Below are 23,584 nucleotides of genomic sequence, written 5' to 3' on the forward strand. Positions count from 1 at the left end.
AATATTACAGTAAAATATTGATTTCAATGATCTCATTGAGACCCTTGGGTGATAGGCTAAGGTATATATCCAATCATTTTGTCTCTCACATAACCGTTTGTGACAGCAGTGGGGAATGTGTTGGGGATAGCTTCTATCACCCAAACACGTAATTCTAAAGATGACTGTTTATGGTATTCTTTAAAGTGTCTCAGAACACTATGTTTGTCTATGCCCTTTTCCACAAAATTACGATGCTCACCAAAACGCTTCCGAAGTGTGCGTATGGTGCGACCTACATAAAGTAGGTTGCATGGGCATGTCAAGCAATATACTACATATTCAGATCCACAATTAAAATTATCTGGAATAATGTACTGTTTCCCTTTATGGGAGAATTTTTTCTGCCTATGTGTCACATGAGCACATGTGTCATAGGGATTTTTTACACTGGTACATCCCTGTAATATTAAAAAAAAGTTAAAGGAACACTGGCACTAGGATGTACTGATCTTATTTTACTTGGAGCTACTATTTGCACTTTTATATTTCTCATCTATATGTGACTAGTGGTCGATCACTTACCGTATATACTCGAGTATAAGCCGAGATTTTCAGCCTCTTTTTTGAGGCTGAAAGTGCCCCCCTCGGCTTATACTCGAGTCATCGCTGTCTGCCCGCTCGATCAGCGTGTCGAGCAGACAGACAGCGGCCATTCTATGATTCAAAAGCCGCGCCTCCGGCTCCGCCTTCGCCTGTGATAGGCGGAACACTGAATTTCCCAGCAGCCTGTGTTCCGCCTATCACGGGCATCTTCTCATCCTCGTACTACGGACGAGGATGATACGACGTCCGTGATAGGCGGAACACAGGCTGCTGGGAAATTCAGTGTTCCGCCTATCACAGGCGAAGGAGGAGGCGCGGCTTTTGAATTTTACAATGGCCGCCGACGAAGAGGGCACGGGACGGAGGCAAGGCAAGGCACGGCACGGGACAGGACGGGACGGGACGGGACGAAGGCAAGGCACGACACGGGACGGAGGCTCGGGACAAAGGCTCGGGACACAGGTAGGCTGGACACACACACACACACACACACACACACACACACACACACACACACACACACACACGGATGGAGACACACACACACAGGGATGGATGGATGGATGGATGGATGGAGACACACACACACAGGGATGGATGGATGGATGGATGGATGGAGACACACACACACAGGGATGGATGGATGGATGGATGGAGACACACACACACAGGGATGGATGGATGGATGGATGGAGACACACACACACAGGGATGGATGGATGGATGGACACACACACACACAGGGATGGATGGACGGACACACAGGGATGGACGGACACACAGGGATGGACGGACACACAGGGATGGACGGACACACACACAGGGATGGACAGGCATGTCTCACCCTCGGCTTATACACGAGTCAATAAGTTTGCCAGTTTTTTTGGGGGTAAATTGGGGGCCTCGGCTTATATTCGGGTCGGCCTATACTCGAGTATATACGGTATTGTGGATTTTAGATGATGGTCTTCACTCAAAATAGACCAATGCTTAACAAATATCTTTTCCTCAAATCTATTGAGAAATTGCGTAAAAATCCAACTGGTTGTGTAGTATCCTCTATTTTAGTTTCTCTCACAGTCCCAACATTTTTGTGAAGATAATGTTGGAAGGCATCCTCAACAATATCTTCTGGATAACCCTTTTCTCTAAATATAGTTTTCAATAAATGACCACGGGTGTAGTAATCCTGTACTCAAGTGCAATTGTGTTTAACCCCCCTAGCGGTAATCCCGAGTCTGGCTCGGGGTAGGAATATACTGACAGGAGCGGTAACCCCGAGCCAGACTCGGGATGGCTTCGCTCGATGCAGGGGATGACACAGGGAGCGTTACTCACCTTGTCCCCTGGATCCAGCGATGTCCGCCGCGCTGTGCGATCGAGCCGTCCTCTGCTCGATTCACAGTGCCGAATGCCGCCGAGCTCCGCTCCCTGCGTTACGGCGCACGGGGCGGAGAACGGCGGCAAATTCAAAAAAGTAAAAACACACTAAACACACACAGCACTGTAATCTTACAGATTACAGTGCTGTATTAAAAAATACACACCCCCTTTGTCCCTAGTGGTCTGTGCAATGCCCTGCATGCACTTTTATATTATAAATACTGTTTTTTACTGCCTGGAATTTGGAGATTGTCCATAGCAACCAAAAAGTGTCAATTTTTCTGTGTTTTAGGATTTTATTACATTATTGAATAATTTTTATTATTCTTTATTATATTATAAACTTTATCATACCCGGGATGTCTGCTAGACTCTGGTTTGAACAGATTTAAGAGCGTTATTCCTAAGAATTACAGGACTACAAAATAAAAGCCAGATTTCCGTGCAAAATAATTGTACCGCTTTCAGCACCTAATTCCAGACTGAATCATACCGCCAGGGAGGTTAAGATGACAAAATTGACTTTTGGGAATATTATTTACCTATCGTGGATGATGACAACTGTTGAAATGTAAATAGGAGTTACCTAAAGTGGGTTTGATGTAGTTATGTGCGCAGATAGTGTTACCATGAAGGAATAATTCCACATCCAATAAGGCAAGTTTATTATTATCAGATACTAAGGTGAATGATAGACCCATGGTGTTATTATTACAATACTGTACAAATGTGGAGATAGAAGACTCTGGACAGTCCCAAATGATGACCATGTCATCGATGTAATGTCCATAAAAAATGCATATGGGTTATTTTGCTGTATATGGTGGTGTTCCCAATAACCCATGGTTAGGTTTGCATAGCTGGGGGCAATATTTGCCCCATAGCTGTGCCTTGGGTCTGGATATAGAAATCCCCATTAGATTCAAAGTAATTGTGTGTGAGACAGTATTCAAAACTTTCCTACAAAAAAGGTATCTGATGTGGATTGAGTAATGGTTCATTGCTAAGCAAATACTATATGGCTTGTACTCCAACGTTATGCGGAATAGACGTATACAAAGAGACAACATCTAATGAGAGCCAACGATACATTGGTTCCCAAGAATAATGTTGTAACATATTAAGGAAATGGATATTGTCTTTGATGTATGACGGCAAATTTTGTACTATAGATTGCAGGAAGTAGTCAATGTATATGGAAAAATAGCTCGTAACACTTTCCATAGCTGCAACTATAGGTCTACCAGGGGGACGTAGTGGGTCTTTATGTATCTTTGGGAGGTGACAAAAATAGGGCCTTTTGCAAAAATCATGTTTAAGAAATGCAGCCTCAGATGCTGTGACAATAGCATCTGCTGTGGCTTTATTGACTAGTTCATGCGCTTCGATAGAGAACTTGGGTAATGAATCTCTAGGAAGTTTTTGATAGGATGAATTATCTGATAGGAGCCTATTCGATTCTGACTGCTAGTCTGTATGATTTTGAACCACAATCCCTCCCCCTTTATCTGCTAACCTTATAGCAAGTTGTCGATTGTCAGAAAGCTGTTTTAAGGCCTTGGGTTCTGCAGTAGTCAAATTCGATGATGAATTTGTGTGAATGGTAGACTGTTAACACATGTGAATAATGCCAGCATAGACAACCTGATAAAAACTTTGGACATATGGGCCTTTGTCTTCAGTATATAGATCTTCCAAATGGTCTGGGGGCCTCAGTTCTGATTGCCCAAGAAGAGATGAGTCCTCTATTGCTGTACTGGGCCCTGGGATGCTAGTGTCACTATCTAGATTGATACTGTATTTTTTGGCTGCTTGAATGCTCTAGTAAGGTTTAATGGTAATGTTTCTGATAAATTGATTTCAATTGAGGAAAATAGTGAATGGATTAGGAGATGCTGTTGGGGCGAAGGAAAGACCGCATGCCAACAATGACTGTTCAGGCATAGACAAAGCATGATCAGAAAGATTAAAGATTTTTATAGTCTGCTCTCTTCCTCTCTCCTTTTTTTGTCTCCGTCTCCCCCTCTCCTGCCTCTTTGATGAGCTTTCTTTTGGGGCAAGCTAGGGGGGTGATCACTAAAAAACAAAAAGTGGAAGGTAAAGGTTCATCTATTGGAAAAGGACTTAGGTGGACTGTGGAAGATGACAGATCTGCTGTAATGGAAATAGTGCTGAGATGGGCACTGATGTTCTTTTGTACCTCCTTAGAGGTTATGGGTATAATATTAAGATTTGAAATAATAAAATCTAAATTTGATAAACTATGGGACGCATGGCTTGATGCACTAGGAATAAGCCCCAAGGAGCTGGTACAGATGAGACTGTTGAGAGGCGTATAGAGGTAAACAATAATGAGGAAGACATCCGGATGGATGTCCGATTACATGCCGGGACAAGGAAAGGGGCATGGGAAGCATGCAGTAAGCGGTAGAGGGTAGCAATGAGGCACAAAATGGGAAAAACTTCATAGAATATGCACAAGGGAATTACAAGCAGAAGCTGAATTTATATACTGACAACTGTAACCAAGGACTGTACGTTGGATAATCTAATGTCTGGATAAAGTGTACTGTGATTCTTACTTGAATATACTGTTTGTTTTTTGAGCAATAAAAACCTTTTGATTAAAAAAAAAAATACCAAAATCTAAAGCTGGCAACAAGGAACTGTATTAAACATTCATTCTCAATGCAACAGTGTCAGAATCTAAAATAGATCTAGGGACGGGAGAGATTACCTTTATCAATATTCTTTTTAGCTGGAATTTTTGACTTGGTAGAGGGATGACCCTGTATAGAAGGACAGGGACGATTAATATGGTTATCGAGCAGGAAAGGCCGTTGAGAACTGAGATGTGGTAACGGTTTAGTAGACATGTGCATTCGTTTTCGTCCGAACGCATTTTCGTCCAAATTTCAGCTATTTTCGTTTTCGTTTTGACAAACGATAACGAAAGCACAAAATCCGAAAAACGAAAATCCGACATAAATAAATGCTTTATTTTCGTTCGTTTTCGTTGTTACAACAGTTCGATATAGAATAGGAGATTGGGTCCTGCCCCAGGGGACATGTATCAATGCAAAAAAAAGTTTTAAAAACGGCCGTTTTTTCAGGAGCAGTGATTTTAATAATGATTAAAGTGAAACAATAAAAGTGTAATATTCCTTTAAATTTCGTAGGGGGGGGGTTGTCTATAGTATGCCTGTGAAGGGGCGCATGTTTCCCGTGCTTAGAATTGTCCCTGCACAAAGTGTCATTTATGCAGGAAAAAAAGTCCTTTAAAATCACTCGCAGCTATAATGAATTGTCGGCTCCGTAATACAGAGAACACTCATTGAAAGTCATTGATAAAAAAATAAATAAATAAATAAAAAAAAAAGCGTGGGGGTCCCGCAAATTCAATTACCAGGCCCTTCAGGTCTGGTATGGATATTAAGGGGAACCCCGCGTCAAATTTAAAAAAAAATTGACGTGGGGTTCCCCCTAAAAATCCATACCAGACCCTTTATCCGAGCACGCAACCTGGCAGGCCGCAGGAAAAGAGGGGGGGACGAGGGAGCGGCCCCCCCTCCCTCCTGAACCGTACCAGGCCACATGCCCTCAACATTGGGAGGATGCTTTGGGGGTCTGTGACCCCTCAAAGCACCTTGTCCCCATGTTGATGAGGACAAGGGCCTCATCCCCACAACCCTGGCCGGTGGTTGTGGAGGTCTGCGGGCGGGGGGCTTATCAGAATCTGGAAGCCCCCTTTAACAAGGGGACCCCCAGATCCTGCCCCCCCCTGTTTGAAATGGTAAGGGGGTACAAAAGTACCCCTACCATTTCACAAAGAAAGTGTAAAAAATGGTTAAATAAAACAAACACACTTTTGAAAAATTCCTTTATTAAAAATAAAAAAATAAAAAAAAGATTCCAGCGGCGGTAATCCACTCTTGCTATCCAGCGACGGACGGTCATCTCTCCAGCGATGTCTCATCTCATCCAGCGCAGCGATCCATCCTTCTTCTGTCTCCTCCACGGAGACACTACAGGCATTCCGGCGGCTGATGTTTCTTATATACGGAGGGCGGGGCCACCCGTCACCTGACCCCGCCCCCCTCTGACGCAAGGGGAAACCCGGGGTTCCCCGTGACGTATGGGTGACCCCGCCCCCCCTCTGATGTAACGGAAACCTGCCTGTGTTACATCAGAGGGGTGCGGGTCACCCCTACGTCACAGGGAACCCCGGGTTTCCCCTTGCGTCAGAGGGGGGCGGGGTCACCCATACGTCACGGGGAACCCCGGGTTTCCCCTTGCGTCAGAGGGGGGCGGGGTCAGGTGACGGGTGGCCCCGCCCTCCGTATATAAGAAACGTCAGCCGCCGGAATGCCTGTAGTGTCTCCGTGGAGGAGACAGAAGAAGGATGGATCGCTGCGCTGGATGAGATGAGACATCACTGGAGAGATGACCGTCCGTCGCTGGATAGCAAGAGTGGATTACCGCCGCTGGAATCTTTTTTTTATTTTTTTATTTTTAATAAAGGAATTTTTCAAAAGTGTGTTTGTTTTATTTAACCAGTTTTTACACTTTCTTTGTGAAATGGTAGGTGGTACTTTTGTACCCCCTTACCATTTCAAACAGGGGGGGGGGGGCAGGATCTGGGGGTCCCCTTGTTAATGAAAGGACTTTTTTTCCTGCATAAATGACACTTTGTGCAGGGACAATTCTAAGCACGGGAAACATGCGCCCCTTCACAGGCATACTATAGACAACCCCCCCCCCCCCTACGAAATTTAAAGGAATATTACACTTTTATTGTTTCACTTTAATCATTATTAAAATCACTGCTCCCGAAAAAACTGCCGTTTTTAAAACTTTTTTTTGCATTGATACATGTCCCCTGGGGCAGGACCCGGGTCCCCAAACACTTTTTAGGACAGTAACTTGCAAATTAGCCTTTAAAATTAGCACTTTAGATTTTGAATGTTGGAGTCCCATAGACTTTAATAGGGTTCTAAAGTATGCTATATAGTTAGCTCCGTCAAATCTTCTTTATACATTGACAGACACCATAAGCCTTCCAAGACAGATTCGAACGTAATTCATGTGGATTTTCGGACGAATGCAATTTTTGAACGAAAACGAAATAAATAAAACCGAATTTCGGGAGTAACTAAATAAATTAAGTTTTCGGACGAAAACGAAATTCCGAAACGAAATATTTTACTCTGCACATGTCTACGGTTTAGGGTTATTAGCTATACCTTAGATCGTTTATCGCCCAGAGGTCTCAATGAGGGCATTGAAATCAATATTTTACTGTGATTCTATTGCAACCTTATAGTGATGTTGCTATGGGTCCACCACAAAAATCATTGTAAAAAGTCATGACAAAAATCATGATATAAAACAACTTACCAATATTGACATGTGGTAACAAATATTCTCAAAAAATAACTGTTCCAATTTAGTACCCCTCTAATTTTAGTTTATGCCAAGAGATATCTAAGGTATTCTTAGTCCAGTCTATTCTCTCCCCCTTCTTAGTGCCATTTAATACTATTATTTATAAGTTAATTGATTATTATTATCATTTTAGGGAATTCATTGATAAATTATTCGATTTTCTGGCCATTGAAATCTTTCTTTTTAATACATGCCAGTATAAATGCAGGTTCATTGTACATAATACAAGACTGCTAATATAGTTTAAAGTGGATGTAAACCCTTACAGACCCCTTTGCCCTACAGGTAAGCCTGTACACGGTTTAGGAGATATTTACAAAAAGACAGGCACCGCTGTTTACAGCGCATGCCGTTAGTGGCGACTCCCGTGCGCATTCGCCGGAGTGACGTCATCGCTGCACCAGCTCTGTGAGTGGCCGGAGCAGCGATACCCGGAAGAATATGGATGCTTCGTGCTACAGGGGGCAGCGGTGACATCGCTGGCTCCTGTGTCAGGTAAGTGACACATAATGGGCTACTATGCGATGCATAGTAGCCCATTATGCATTACCTTTGCAGGGAGACAAAGAGGAAGTAAACCCATCAGGGTTTACTTCCTCTTTAATATAGCCCAATATAGTTCAGTACAGTTCAGTATATTATTATAGGTTGTCTTCCTATTTTTAAATGATCTAATTATTATTATTCTTCATAGATATAATTTTAGACTACCATGATTCTATTGGTCGTCTGTTGTAAGTATGGTACTTTAGTCTATAGTTGTTAAGTAGTGGTAAATATTGCCATGTTACAGCCGCACTATTATGCTGTGTTTTTATAGATAATGTTGTTATTATGTTTTTTTAAAAGTCAGTACGACCTTAGTGTATTGCCGTGTTTTAAAAAAAAAATTGTATTGCCGTGTTCTCTAAAAGATAGCATTGCCGTGTTATTAAACTGTGTTCCATCAGTCGCTATGGTTACTGGGTATATTGGTCATTCAGTTTCCCTCCCCTGTATGGTATATTTTGCCTACACCAAGATGGCCACCAGCAAAGCCTGAGAAAGGAGCACGCATGCTCCAAAACGTGAAGCCTCGTCCGCCAACTCTTTTCCCGGAAGTGACGTCATCACAGAGCATCGCCGATCCTCGCTCTAGCTTTCCTGAAGTGCTGTGAGCCAACAGTGCAGCTGGATTGTAGCCGGACAGCAGATCGCTTCCACCAGCCAGTGATGCCCAGTACTATATCTATGCTGGAAAAATGTTGCTCGTTTGTGAGTGTTTTAATCGTACTTTTTACGAATACAATTTTTAACTCGCTGCATTTAGAGGGCAATGTATTTTGTCTTTTACTATGTTCCAGAGCTTCTTCTATCTTTTGAACTTGCAGCCACCTAAAGACAGGAAATTATTCTCCTCACATGGACATATTGACATATATGGACTTATTTTATTGCCCAGTTTGATTGCCCAGCCCACCCCCTTGTTGCCAGTAGTATACAGCCATATCTGGAGTTCGCCATATTATCCTTTTGTTTGTATGCCTCGGAGCCAAGCTCCTGCACAAGGGTCTCCCCTTACCACTCAGGCCTAAGACTATTAATGGGATCTCCTTCACACATCCCCAGGGATTGGCTGTAATTCCATATATATTCAGGCTGCCTGTTCTACTATTCTCCTGTTATGCTTCTAGAAGCCTTTAGGAGAAAGGGAGAAGCAGCAGAACAGCAGTCTGAGAAACACTGATCAGCCCTAAGCAATCAACCCCTACTCCACTGTTTACAGAGGAGTTATAAACACTTTACCTAGCAGCCTACTCTAAACAAGGAGGGAGCTACACTTACATCACCAGGAAGTGAGAGGCATGCATTGCAGATCGAAAACCTCTCATCTACAGAGCACAAGAAAGAAGATATAAAAACCTGGCCTACTACATGACTGAAGTTTAAGATAAGTAATTGGGGGTTTTATGGAGTTTTTTTTAATATATAAGTTAGTTGCAGTGGCTGAGAGGGAAAGTCTTTTCTCCCTGGAGATATGTTTTACATTTTTGGGGTGTAATTCATAAGCTATAGCTCCACAAGAGGTTAAAAACAAGTCACAACAACACCCAATTTGTTATCCTCACAGATCCACTTTGATTGTGCTAATAGCCTATGCAGATAGATAACATAATCATTTGTCTTTCATATACAATCCCTTGCGGTAGACACAATTAAACATTCATCAACACAGGCCCCCAGCTCCTTTTGAATGTCAGTGTTCCTTGAGGTTGTAGTTTAATTTCCTTCTTCTCCAGCAGATAAAATTCCACTTAAAAAAGCATCACAAAAAAGACTCTCAGATGTTTTGTTTGCACACAGATATATCTTCATTTTTATCAAAACTTTCATCAATTAAATACTTCCTTCACATGAAGAGCTCTGCCGGCTTTCCCACCAGCAAAATCTTTCCCTCAAGCCTTTTGCAACATGTCAATTGATGCCTTTCTCAGTGGAAAATGTGGTTTACTGTAACAGTTCAGCCCTCGTCAGCATGGGGTCAGAGCTTACAAAAGCAATTCCCAGACAATAGTGAACATATTCTTCTTAGGCCCTGCAAGGAGGCAAAGCATATTTTTTAGTATTGGATCACGTTGAGAAAATATGTTTTTAATGTCTACCTGGTAGCTCTGAAGTTTAATTTAATGTACTGTATTCCATTTTCGAAGATTTAGACTTAAAGACACAATTATAGATGCTTGGTAAGTATCAGCTGAAAAAGAAGTTTGCTTCCAGACTGAATGTTGTGGATGTAAACCCAAGAAGCACAATGGCTCACTACTTGGGTCATCGGTTCAATTCCCAACCTGGATGCTTTAGTAATGAAGTTTTCTTGTTCTGCATGTTCTTGCATGGGTCTCCTCCCACACTTTATGACATGCTGGCAGATTAATTGGCTTCCATCTAACATATTTAAAAGAAATGTTTTTTTGTATATACAGCATATGTGCCTCAAAGCCCAATTCATGTACCTACATCCTTGTTCACATGATGCAGACCCCAAGTCCATCTTCTGGACTGCAGAAGGAGAGGGACATAATTCAGGTGCCCTGGGTGGCAATTAACAGGGTGCAGATAATTACAGCAGGTGAAATCATCACAGTGAGAACAGTGATGCTACGGGGAAGCCATAGGCATGTCCCTGGGCATCAGAGGGGGGCAGGGACATCCTGTGTGGCCCGTCCTCAGTTATAAAAGGACTGTCGCCTGAGAGGACGGTCATTACAGCTAATGCCTCCCATGGAGGCGGATAGGTGGCAGTGTGCAGCTTTTTTTTTCTTTTTTTTTTCAGTCCGTTGGAGCGAGAGAAGAAGAAGATGAATGGACTTAGTGGGACATTTTTATTTTTTTAATAAAGGACTTGTCCCAAGTGGTGTCATGTAATTTTTACCATTCTTTGTGAAATGACAGGGGTACATTTGTAACCCGTTACCATTTCACATGAGGGAGGCCAGGATCTTGGGGTCCCCTTGTTAAAGGGGGCTTCCAGATAAGCCCCCCGCCCGCAGTCCTCCTCAACCACTGGGCAAGGGTTGTGGGGATGAGGCCCTTGTCCCCATCAATCCCCCAATCCTAAAACACCCCACCTGCCCATCCATTAGCCTTCTCATAATATATTTATTTTTTAATACTTACCTATTTCAGATGTCTTCAGGTTGGTGTCATGTCCCTAATTCTTCTTTCTTTTTCACCACTTCAAAGGCCCTGGATGGTCCTGTGATGATGTACTATGAATGAAGCGCGATGGGGTGTCGCTCCCTCCGTTTTTTTCCTACATCTTGTGGCAAAAAGTACTGTTGAGGGCAGTTCTGTATTAAAGGTAAGTAGCCAGAGGTGTTATTTTTTTTTCATCGACTGGGGGCCCATTGTAGTTTTAGAAGCATTTACCCCAAGCTGAGCTTTAAATAAATCTCTTATTGTAATATTTCACTTACTGTGTGTGCCAGAAGTTGGGGTGTAAGGTGGATTTTTTACTTTTTTTACTCAAATTGTTTTTTCTCTTTAAACTATAATTTTGAATCTTGTGGGGGGTGGGGGCTACCTAATAACCAGACTTGTTTAAGGTGTCAATATTGAGGAGCATTGCGGGTCTGTCCGAATTTAGAAAAGTTGTAACATTCAGTTTAGCTGAGTAGATTTAGCTCTTTAATGGACAGTTAGCTTTATATACGGTAGATTCTGTAATCTTTGTCTAAAAAGTACCTGTTGTGCTTTTAAGGACATTTTTCCCGCACAATATTTCCTAAGTAATTTTTAACGAAGATATTTTTAAGATACAGAATCAGTCTATATGACACCGTCTATATATGTGAAACTTTTTCACGGAGACGAGTGATCATACAAAATAGCTACATTTATTGGTTGACAGAAAACAAACATTTACATGAAATATTAAAATACAGATTACATTACTTGATCATTTTGACAATTTCTGTGAACACCCTCAAACTGGGCGTAGTAGTACCTTGGACACAATTATCACCATTATCATTTCTCGGTAGAATCAATAACCTTTTGATAATTGACAATTAAACAGAAGGTCTGTATTTCACACATCCAACCGTTACTATACTGCAGGTAAGTAAGTGGTTAACAATGTGAAATAAATTAGACATTTGTTTGTCAATAAAATTGGCATCTATGCAAAAAGAAATGTATAATGAAAAATTTAATTTAGAGAAAAATCTAAAAGGCGGTTATTGATTCGGGAGAAATATTTTCAATAATAGAATATTCAAAATCAATATTTAAGAGAACATAAAATAGATGATAAACATATATTTACCCATTTCCAATATGGCTATTAGTGTGGAGTATTAGTTACCAGGAATTTTAAGATGGCTGCCGTGGCTTCAACATTCCAAGGAGCAGGGATCTTCATGAATGTAAAATGTGTATTCATGCATGTCTTCCAGTGTCCCTTCTCAGGGGGGGTCCCTAAGCTTCCCCCTGACTCTCTCCCCCCAGCTCTCCTCCGAGCTTCCTCCCTCTCTTTTCTTCCTCCTCCGTTTCTTAAATATCCTTTTTAACAAAAGGATTATAAAATTATACTAAGTTCTGCCCAGAGGGTATGTGTTCCCCCCTCATTGGCCGGCAGACTTAATGGTTAGCTTTCCCGGGAGTCTCGTGATTTTAAGGTAATAGCACCTTCCACCACCAGGTGTCTCACCTATGTTTGGTGTTTTATTTCTTTAAGTGAATATTTTTCTAATTCTGTAATATGTGTTTGTTATTTATATGTTCTAACGAATATATTCGAGTGTTCAAGAATTATGGCATAATGTAGAATACGCTTTAACATAAATTTCCAATAATTACTTGCATAAATTGGTGATATATATGCATATCACTGTATATCTGTTAATCTTTAGTCCGTTTAGAAAGGACACAGGTTAGATATATCACAAACAATATCACATACAATTATTATCTATATGGATCCATGTATAATTTGGGTATCCAATCAATATTTGTTTATCTAAACATAGGTTAAATTCTTATACAATTCTAATCATGATTATATGTTTTTTATAATACTAATTTGTTGCTAAAACACTTCTACTTATGATCACACTTTCATATATAATCTCTTTATGACAAAGTTCTTTAGATCATTAGATACTAAATTTATAATCTCAGTTGTGACCTATGTATAAATTGAATGGCTTAGAAAAATATAGATGATACTGGTAGATGAATCTTACAGCATGTTTTGGGATGAACTCTGAGCTTCCAATAAATGATTAAATGGGTTAGCTGTGTCCTTCAATATGTTTTTGGATGAGGCGTCAGCTATTTGCACGGTTGTATATTGTCCAAATAGTCTTTTACTTACGTACAATGGGGTTCTCTAGTTAAGGGTTATTTCCATGTGATAAATACTTATGCAAGTTTAGCCTTCTCACTCTAACCAACAAAATAAGTAAACAGCTTTTTATTTGGTGACAGAAGATACCATTGTTTCAGCGAGTTTCTTTTTTAAACACAGGTTTTGTAAAAGTTTAACAAGAACTAATCCTTTCAACATTTGGAAAAAAAAAACCTGCGAGATCTTGTACTTTGCTTTAAAGGTCTCCAAGAGGTCACAGTTCAATAAAATACTGAAATCCCTCATCTCGGCCAGCGAATATTAAATGTATTTCTTCATGAATTCACAACATACCCCATAAGTCTCAAAATGCAAGCAGAACATTACTGCACTGGATGGCTGACAAGTCCTCTTTATTTCTTAAAAAAATACCTTGTAAAAGCTGCTGAAGGGTATAAGCAAGGACTTTTTTGTGCTTAGTTTGCTGCCTGTCAAAAACAAACTTTTTATTTTTGGTCTAGATATCTCTGTTCAAAGGAGAAAAAAAACTATCATGTATGATACAGACCTTTTTTGATTTTAATTGGCATTGACAGAGACAAACCAGGACAATTTTTATTTTAACAGAGCATGTGCATGTTACTTTATAACCCCTTAGAATAGTTTATTTTTACACTATACCTCGTCTATATTCTCTATTATCTACTCTGAGCACCGACAACCTGAACTACAACTACATTTTGCATACAATTTAGAGCTTTAAATGAATTAAAAAAAAAAAGCTTTAGAAAGCAGTAGAACACATTCTAATTGTAAACAAAATCATCAGTTTAAAAAAAAAAAAATATCAATAGGAAAGTAATTAGAAAATGGAAATGAATAATAGCAATCAAAGCCTGCATGCCAGCCTTCCAAAATACAATAAAAGAACACAAACACAAGAACAGGAACTGCAGACGTATGTCTCCTTTTCTACACTGTCATCTTGTCCTAAGTTCAACCTTTGTTCATTCATGAAAAAAAAAAAAGTATTCCAACTTATAATAAGACAAGATGAAAATCTTGCCTCTCCGCTTTCCAGAGATAACATCCTCAGTTCTCTACTTGACAGAGAAAGGGTCCTCTTCTTGCTTCCTGAAGCTATTAAAAAGAGAACTTGTGCTGTAGTTTCCTAAGATATCAGGAGTGCACAATTTTTTCCATGTCCGGTGCAGAAGTGACATCAACTCAAGTACACCTGATATGCGCTGACTTCCTAAAGTAGTAGAGAATGTTCACTTAAAGGGTTAAAGAAAAAGACTTCCTAAAGTAGCAGAGAATGTTCACTTAAAGGGTTAAAGAAAAAAAAAATATTCTGTTTCTTTAAAGCAGTGGTTCTCAACCTGGGGGTCAGGACTCCCTCAGGGGTTGAATGATGAGTCGCCAGGGGTCACTGAATCCTGGGCTGTTCCTGAAGCCTGCACCACTCTCCCAGCCTTTTGGCAGGGCTGTCCCAGGAGCCCATGGCCCCCAATTTAGCAGATGACCTTGAACAAGAGCACCTAAGCTGGCTGATCAGAACTCTCCCCAGCATTGCCACTCATCCCAACTCCCCGCCAGCATTGACACTCATCCCACCCCCCCCCCCCACCACCAATTAGTAAAAGAAGGAATAACAATAGAGAATACATGGAAGGGGGGGAACAAAGAAAAAGGGAGTGAAAGAATAAGAGAAAGAACAATAAAGATGGATAGGGAAAATACAAGAAATTAGGATAGAGAGAGAGATAAAAGGGAAAGAAAGGAGAACTAAGAGAAAGAGTGGTACATCCTAAAATGTACCATAAGGGGTTTTATTACTGTACGAGTGAAAGGGACTCAGGGAGCACTAAATGTCCATGGGTTAGGGGCGCAAAGTACTTGTCTTGCCTTGGGTGCTGACAAGTCACGCTACAAAAATAATTTTACTGTTAGGGGTCCCCACAACTTGGCAAATCTTATCAAGGGATCATGCCACTAGAAGCGTTGAGAACCACTGCTTTAAAGCATGTTATACAGAACAGTGCTTGTGCTGTGGAATTTGGCTCCCTGTATTACCTGTAATACCTGGCTGATCCTGCCTGGCTATGCCTTACTCCCTGTAAACTGACCACGATAATCAGGGCTGCTGAGCCCTGACACCGTGGTCTGTTTACGTGCCTCCGTCATCTGCAGCCCTGCTATCCTGTGTCTCCTGTGACCCCCCCCCCCCCCCCGCCCCCTGCCTGTCTGCGTGTCATCTTAATATAGTACAATATAGTATAATATAGTACTTTATTTGCTGTAAATCAACACTTAGCACATGGGTGGATAATTGAAGTGAACACAGCCATAATCATTTTGTGCCTTAGTTAAAGCGGGGCTCCACCCTAAAGTGGAACTTCCACTCATCGGAACTCTCCCCCCCCCCCCCCCCCGGTGTCACAGTTGGCACCTTTCAGGGGAGTGCAGATACCTGTCTAAGACAGGTATTTGCACCCACTTCCGGGCATAGACTCCCACAGGAGTCTATGCCTCTTCCTGTCCCGCACTGTCTGCTGGGGGTAAAAAACAAAATTCTTAAAAGATTTTTGTTATTTGGAGACTCAAATGCTTCCGAATCTCTGAATCACAATAGTAATGAATCTTAACAAATCCAAAATAAATTATATTGAAACAAAAATTGAATTTGTATTCATTTGTTTCAGTTGGATGAAATTATGTAATAGTTTGGGGCTTTTGTTGATGTTTGAAGCATCCCAAATAACGTAACACACATAGGTTGAACTCACACACATAGATTGGACCACACATATAGGTTGTACTCACACACATAGGTTGGACCACACACATAGGTTGGACTCACACACATAGGTTGGACCACACACATAGGTCGGACCACACACATAGGTTGGACTCACACTCATAGGTTGGACTCACACTCATAGGTTGGACCACACACATAGGTTGTACTCACACACATAGGTTGGACCACACACACATAGGTTGGACCACACACATAGGCTGGACTCACACACATAGGTTGGACTTCACACACATAGGTTGGACCACACACATAGGTTGGACCACACACATAGGTTGGACTCACACACATAGGTTGGACTCACACACATAGGTTGGACTCACACACATAGGTTGGACCACACACATAGGTTGGACCACACACATAGGTTGGACTCACACACATAGGTTGGACCACACACATAGGTTGGACTCACACACATAGGTTGAACTCACACACATAGGTGTGACCACACACATAGGTTGGACTCACACACATAGGTTGGACAACACACATAGGTTGGACTCACACACATAAGTTGGACGTGATGGACTTGTGTCTTTTTTCGACCTTACTATGTAACAACATAACACATGATCTGAATTGCTTTGGATCCATTTTGTTTTCATGTTGCATAAACATATGAAATGGAAACATATTGCAATAAATACATTAAGATATAAAAGTGAAATAAGATGATTATTCCTACCTTTTGTGCTTGAGTTGGTTGGAGGTGGATCCAATGTGACAAAACAAAATGGTTAACTTGACAAATGAATCTGAAACCAATCAAATTTTGTGAATATTTATAATTGTTGCCTATTTTCAACATGTTTGAACAGACAAACATTAGACCTTTATTCAAACAGTGTCTGCAGATAAAGTTGATATACTTAAATGAACAACGCTGCCATTTCAAAGATTCTTTACAGTGAGTGAGTGTGGTCACCTTAGGACAGAAAATGCATTAAAGGTAAGATCATCAGGTAGAAATTAAGAAAATGGCCTGACAAAAGAAAATTAATTCAGCAACCACATCTAAGGACTGGCACACATTTGTTCTTGGATTTCGAGTCACTTTAGCACTAATATCTTGATCACAGATTTACAAGACGATCCACGTGGCCCATAGTCATGGTTTTCCAACTTGCGGCACTTACAAGGTGACATTCCTCTACTGTTGAGCCAGACACTTAGCGAATGTACAAAAAATCTATGTAAAAATGTTCATCTTTTTATTAACAGAAAGAAAAAGACTGTAATAATCTTCTTTTTTTTTATGTCAGCAGAATACTTTTCTACCTCGACTCAAACACTTTTCTGGCAAGCCTACCTGTTTACTCTACTGGATCTGGGAAGGAAATTAAACATCTTTAGGGACACTCTGCCAAGAAGTTTACATTCATTCTCAAAGGCTGCATTAATCAAGCTAAAACTCGCCTTTCAACACCTCACAACTTCAACACAGCAAAGGAATGTCAATAGAGGATAAAAAAAATGCATTTGCAAAAACTCCTGACGCCTGCTAAGGGATATTTGTAAGAGAAATCTGCAAACTATGATGTTCGGAGATAAAATGTCTCCCATGTCACGGCAGTTCAATGAACAAATTGGTCTCTTGCAGTCAGTCTGGGTGGTCAGCTGTCAAAGTGAAATTTAATTTAGCAGTACAAATAGACAAGTCATGTCAGTTTAAGTGCTTTGTAAAGATTCCAATGGAATTCCCTAAATGAAAATTCTTTTATATACAGTGGATGGCAATTATATTAAAACACTATTTCCCTTAAGAAAGTGCTCTTTGCTTAAATAAAAAAAAAAAAGTGACAAGGCTTAGATGAATAAAGTGGCAGGTATATCTTAAGCAGACCACTTGGAACATCTTTGGAAGTCAAGAAGCTGATTGCTGACAGTTAAACAAGCTAAGGGGTTGAGGAGCCACAACTGGCCACAGAGGACCATATGAATGACTAGTTGGGGCTCTGAGCTTGTCTAAATAGAAGGCTTTTGAGTTGGGATAAAGTTGATTTGTAAAATATTCATTACCTTCCCCTTAAAAGCCAACATAGACATCAGAAGGAGGTCTGAAATGTAGACACAATTCAACCATCTTGAGACATCCAACCTGTCTAACTACTTTTTTTTCTCTGACAAGCTTTGTCCATAGTGTCTACTGCTGACCCATAGACATTAGACTGACAAGATTAGGAACATTTTATCTAACATCTATGTGCACATCAACCTAAAAGTGGTAACATTTTATGGCTAGATAAAGACATACTAAGGTTGAAACCAGACACAGTGTCTACTGTCTCACTGGTGTCTACTGGTGACCCATAGACACCACTTTGACAAGATTAGGAACAGAGGCGGCTCTAGGCTTTGCGAGGCCTTAGGCAAATCTGAGACATGAGGCCCCATTCACATCCATAATGGGAAAAATAATTCAAGAGATAAAAATTAACTGTATAAATTGCATATATTAAAAGTTTTAAATTCTATGAACTATGAATTCACTGTTTATAGAATTTTCTCTAACCAATTCTTCTTTAATCAAATATATATACCGTATTTGCTGGCGTATAAGGCGACTGGGCGTATAAGACGACCCCCTATTTTTCAAGTGAAAACATAGGTTTTAGGCAATACTCGCGGTATAAGACTACCCCCCTTCTGAGGCAACACCATTTAAAAAAACATTAGAACTATTAAAAAACACAAAGCAAGAATGCCAACTACTCATCCGCCATGCTGTGATATGTCATAAAGTAAATCAAACAATAATAACACAAACAGAGATCTATTGAATGCCACAACTCTGGAAAGTCAAATTTTTCACTAACCAAACCTATACCACTTTTGGGTTACATTCTATGGGAATTGTCCACTAAAATGCATTTAATAACCCCCCTGTCCTATGTCCCAGATTTACCTGTCCCTCTTGGGTGCCTGGGACCTCAAAGGCAAGTAGCAGGATGTATAGTAGTAGGAGATCAGTGAATGGATTTACCCAGGGAAGTATGGTGAGCGGTGTATTCTTTTAATGAAAGCTTTAATGCCTGCTTGGATTCGCAGAGGCTGTAGCATCATCAGCCCTTGCCTCTCTCTCTCTCTCTCTCTCTCAAAGCCAATCCGAGCAGGCTACTCTATGTAGCCTGCTCGGATTGGAAGAGGTTGTTACTCCAATCCAAGCAGGCTCTGTATTCATTAATAGAATACATCGCTCGCCGGGATTGGGTCAACGCCGTATAATGTTTGTAGCTGAAGCCACATACAGTATTACCAGACATTTGGGGGCTGACATCCATCGGGCAGCATTGTATACCTGTATACCCGGCGTATAAGACAACCCCCGATTTTTGGGCATTTTTTTTAAGTGTAAAAGGTAGTCTTATACGCCAGAAAATACAGTATTACATATATATATATATTATATATAACACGCATATTTTTCCTTTGACATGAAGGTCAGGTTAATATAACCCAGCCAGCACAGAGTTCCCCCATATATCAGAGTCTGCAGGATTCCCCCTTGCATTGCAAGGGAACTCTGATATAAAGGGGAATGCTGCGGATCATGATCTAAGGGGCAACCTGCAGATTTTGGTGTAAAGGGGAACTCTAATGTAAGGGAGGGGGGAGCTCTGGTGACCAAAGATTACCTTTATATCAGAGTCCACTGCATTTCCCTTTACATCACAGAGTTCCAACTTGCATTTAAATTGCAAACTCTAATGTGGAGGGGGCTCTGGAGCTCCTTCCGCAGAGTGAGAGAGTCGCAGACATGATGCAAGAGATGATCAGCGACAGAAGACATGATACAGGAGATGATCAGAGACTGCAGACATAGTACAGGAGATGATCAGAGACTGCAGACATAGTACAGGAGATGGTCAGAGACTGCAGACGTGATACAGGAGATGGTCAGAGGCTTCAGACATGATACAAGAGATCAGTGGCGGCTGGTGCTCACAATTCATGGGGGGGGGGGGTGCAAACAAGCTGAAAAAAAAAAAGAAACATCAAATACAGCCACTGTGCCCATCAAATACAGCCACTGTGTCCTCAAATGCAGCCACTGTGCCCTCATGTGCGGCCACTGTGCCCATCAAGTGCAGCCACTGTGCCCATCAAGTGCAGCCACTGTGACCATCAAGTGCAGCCACTGTGACCATCAAATGCAGCCACTGTGCCCATCAAATGCAGCCACTGTACCCATCAAATGCAGCCACTGTGCCCATCAAATGCATGCCAATCCCTTTGTGGCAGACAGCATCTGTTTGATTGGGGGGAGGATATGTGCTAGGGGGGCTTTGGGAGGGGAGAAGATATGTGCTGGGGGGGTGTATTTCATATCCAAGCCCCCTTGTAGCACAAGTCCTAAAGTCCCCCCAGCACACAGTGGCGCCACTAGGGTTGGTGTCACCTGGTGTGGTAGAACATGATGTCACCCCCCTGCACTTAGCAGGCTATTGTGCTGGTGTGGCTCTCCCTCCTTAACCTGTCACAATGGATGGAGCAGGGATGGGATTGGGGGGGATAGAGCTGGAATGGGATCGGGGGAATGGATGGAGCCAGAATTGGAATGGGGGATGGATAGAGCTAGGATGGGATTGGGGTGGTAGATGGAGCCGGGAGGGGATCGGGGGGATAGAGGGAGCCAGGATGGGATTGGGGGGATGGAGTGAGCCAAGATGGGATCGGGGGGATGGAGGGAGCCGAGATGGGATCGGGGGGATGGAGGGAGCAGAGATGGGATTGGGGGGATGCATGGACGCGGGATGGGATCAGGGAATGAATGGAGCTGGGATGAGATCGGGGGGAATGGATGGAGCTAGGATGGGGGGTGGGGTGGATGGAGCTGGGATGGGATGGGGTGGATGGACCTGGGATGAGATGGGGGGATGGGATGGAAATTTAATTGGATCGGGGGGTGGATGGAACCCGGGATGGGATTGGGGTGGGGTGGATGAGCTGGGATATTACGGGGGATGGATGGAGGTGCTACTGGTTTGGGGGGGATGAATGGAGCCATGATGGGATGGATGGAGCCGGGTTGGGATTGGGGTGGGGTGGATGGAGCCGGTATGGTATGGGGGGATGGATGGAGCCGGGATGGGATTGGGGTGGATGGAGCCGGGATAGTATGGGGGGATGGATGGAGCCAGGATGGGATTGGGGTGGGATGGATGGAGCCGGGATGGAATCGGGGTGGGTGGATGGAGCTGGGATGGTATGGGGGATGGATGGAGCAGGGATTGGATCAGGGGGGATGGAGCCAGAATGGGATTGGGGAGGGGTGGAGCTGGGATTGGATCAGGGGGATGGATGGAGCCGGGATTGGGGTGGGGTGGATGGAGCTGGGATGGTATGGGGGGATGGATGGATATCCTCTCCCCCAAATAGCTCCAAGTTCACTCTGCTTGTCCCCCCTCCCCCTCTCCAAGGCTAATGTTTAGATAATGATTACACAGACCTCAGACCAGCGCGTCTCTCGGTGAATGCTGTGACTTGTTCCCTCCTCCTCCACTGTGTACAGGAAAACATCACAGCACAGGAGGAGGAGGAGGGGCGGGTTAAGTTCACTCCGCTCCTCAGTGCACTGTGTGTCAGGCAGCTGGGGAGATTCTGGCTGCAATGCACAGCGGAGTGGAGTGGGGCTTGCGGTGTCTTGTCGTATAAGGTCCCCCATCAGATAGCGTCCGCTGTGTACTGCGCATGCGCAGTACACAGCAACACAGATTCCGAAAATAGCCGAGGATGAACGGCGCCTGGGCACTGAGTCCAGGTTCTAGCCCCACCATCCAAGTGGACATAGAGTTAGAATAAATAAGAGCAGAGCGCAGCGAGGCTGAGCCCGAAGCGTGGCGAGCAAAGCTCGCCCGCGAGGGGCTGTCTAATTTTCCGAACCCTATGTCCACTTGGATGGTGGGGCTACCACCTCCACTCATGGCGCAGGCGCCGTTCAGTTTCAGAAATTTTACGAAGCTTCTTCTGCCCCGTACTGCACATGCGCAGTACGGGGCGGATGCTATATGATGGCCGGACTGAATGTGCCAGAACACCGGGACTTCGGGGCAAGAATGCAAGGCGGTCCCGGCGAATCATGGAGCTTGCGGTATGGGCAAATTAGGCAGTCGCAACTTGCGAGGCCCCTGCAGGGGGCGAGGCCCAAGGCCACCGCCTAATTTGCCTAATTAGAGAGCCGCCTCTGATTAGGAACAAGACAAGATTAGAAACAAGAAGCAAAAAAGATATCTAATACTTTTTTAGTTCTCGTTTCTTTGGGATACTGTGCATCATCTTGGATCATGGTTTTTATATTCAGAATCAGGACTATAAGAAACCCTTGAAGCTGTTTATTGCACCACAATATGGGGATTATATTTCCCTTTATGGTCATTTATTTGTGTTTTTTGGCCATGGGCCAAACTGCCATAGCTCCCGGAACAGACGACCCTAGTGAACCCTCAGTTCTCAGTACCACATTTTGAACTCATAGCTGATTTATACGCATGTCAGCTCCTGAGGAAGTGAAGGGAATCCACGAAACGCGTTGAGATTTTCTGATGTAGTGTTGTCATAATCATGTGTTTACATTTTAGACTACATACATGAATGTTTTGTAATCTTGAATAAATCTTTACTGTATTATGCGGATGTGGATCAAAACTTTTTATATGTTACAAATATTCTTTTAACATCATCATTTATAACTGTATTTTGCTATGATGGAATACGTGTACATATATAAATTAATAAACGTGTTAACATATATTGATCATTTTACCAAATTCTAGCTTCATGCTTCAGTTAAAGTCTCAAATCCTTCTTTTTTTTGTCTCATACAGTATATAGGGATGGAGGCATGTGATCCTAGCATGTCATGTACTTTATTCGAAGTCCCAAACAGCTCCTTTTTCGCTTTGCCTCATTTTCTTTTTTAGGCTTTCTTTCTCTCATTTTCACCTGGCCAAGTCTGTTGTTTTTCAAAAGAACAATCTCTCCAGCAGAATATATCAGTTTCAGAGATAAGAAAAATTGTTTAGGTATGCTTACAATGATCAACTTGTATTTATTAAGGTAAAACCTTTATCGCAAAAGAAAAAAAAACTGATTTCTGTAATGCCTTCATCCAGAATGGGGCACTCTACTGGCCTACAGTTAAAAGCCTACGAAAAGAAAACGAATGAAGCCACCATGTCTAATGATTGGAAAGCTGCAGTATATTACAGCATTTTAGGTTTTGTACTGGTTTAAGCACAAAGTATTGAGACTATATAGGAACGCACTGGACACCCAGCAATAGCACAATGGCAGCAAACGTATCCAGTGCATCCCCTCACCAATTAAAGTAGTAGTAAACTGTGTTCTACTACTTGTACCTACCGGCAAGCCTAAAGTAAGCCTATATCTCCTAAACTTGCACAGTGTAAGAGATATTCAGAGTACATGCAGCTGGTGCCGTTCCCGGCGTTGGGATTCTGAAGTTCTTGCATGCAGTGGTGGACCTTCAGAGCCCATGCCGTAAATAGTGGCTCCCA

Source organism: Lithobates pipiens, unplaced genomic scaffold (assembly GCF_037356315.1).
Source record: "Lithobates pipiens isolate NorthernLeopardFrog02 unplaced genomic scaffold, aLitPip1_a1.2 Scaffold_23, whole genome shotgun sequence".
NCBI lineage: Eukaryota > Metazoa > Chordata > Amphibia > Anura > Ranidae > Lithobates > Lithobates pipiens.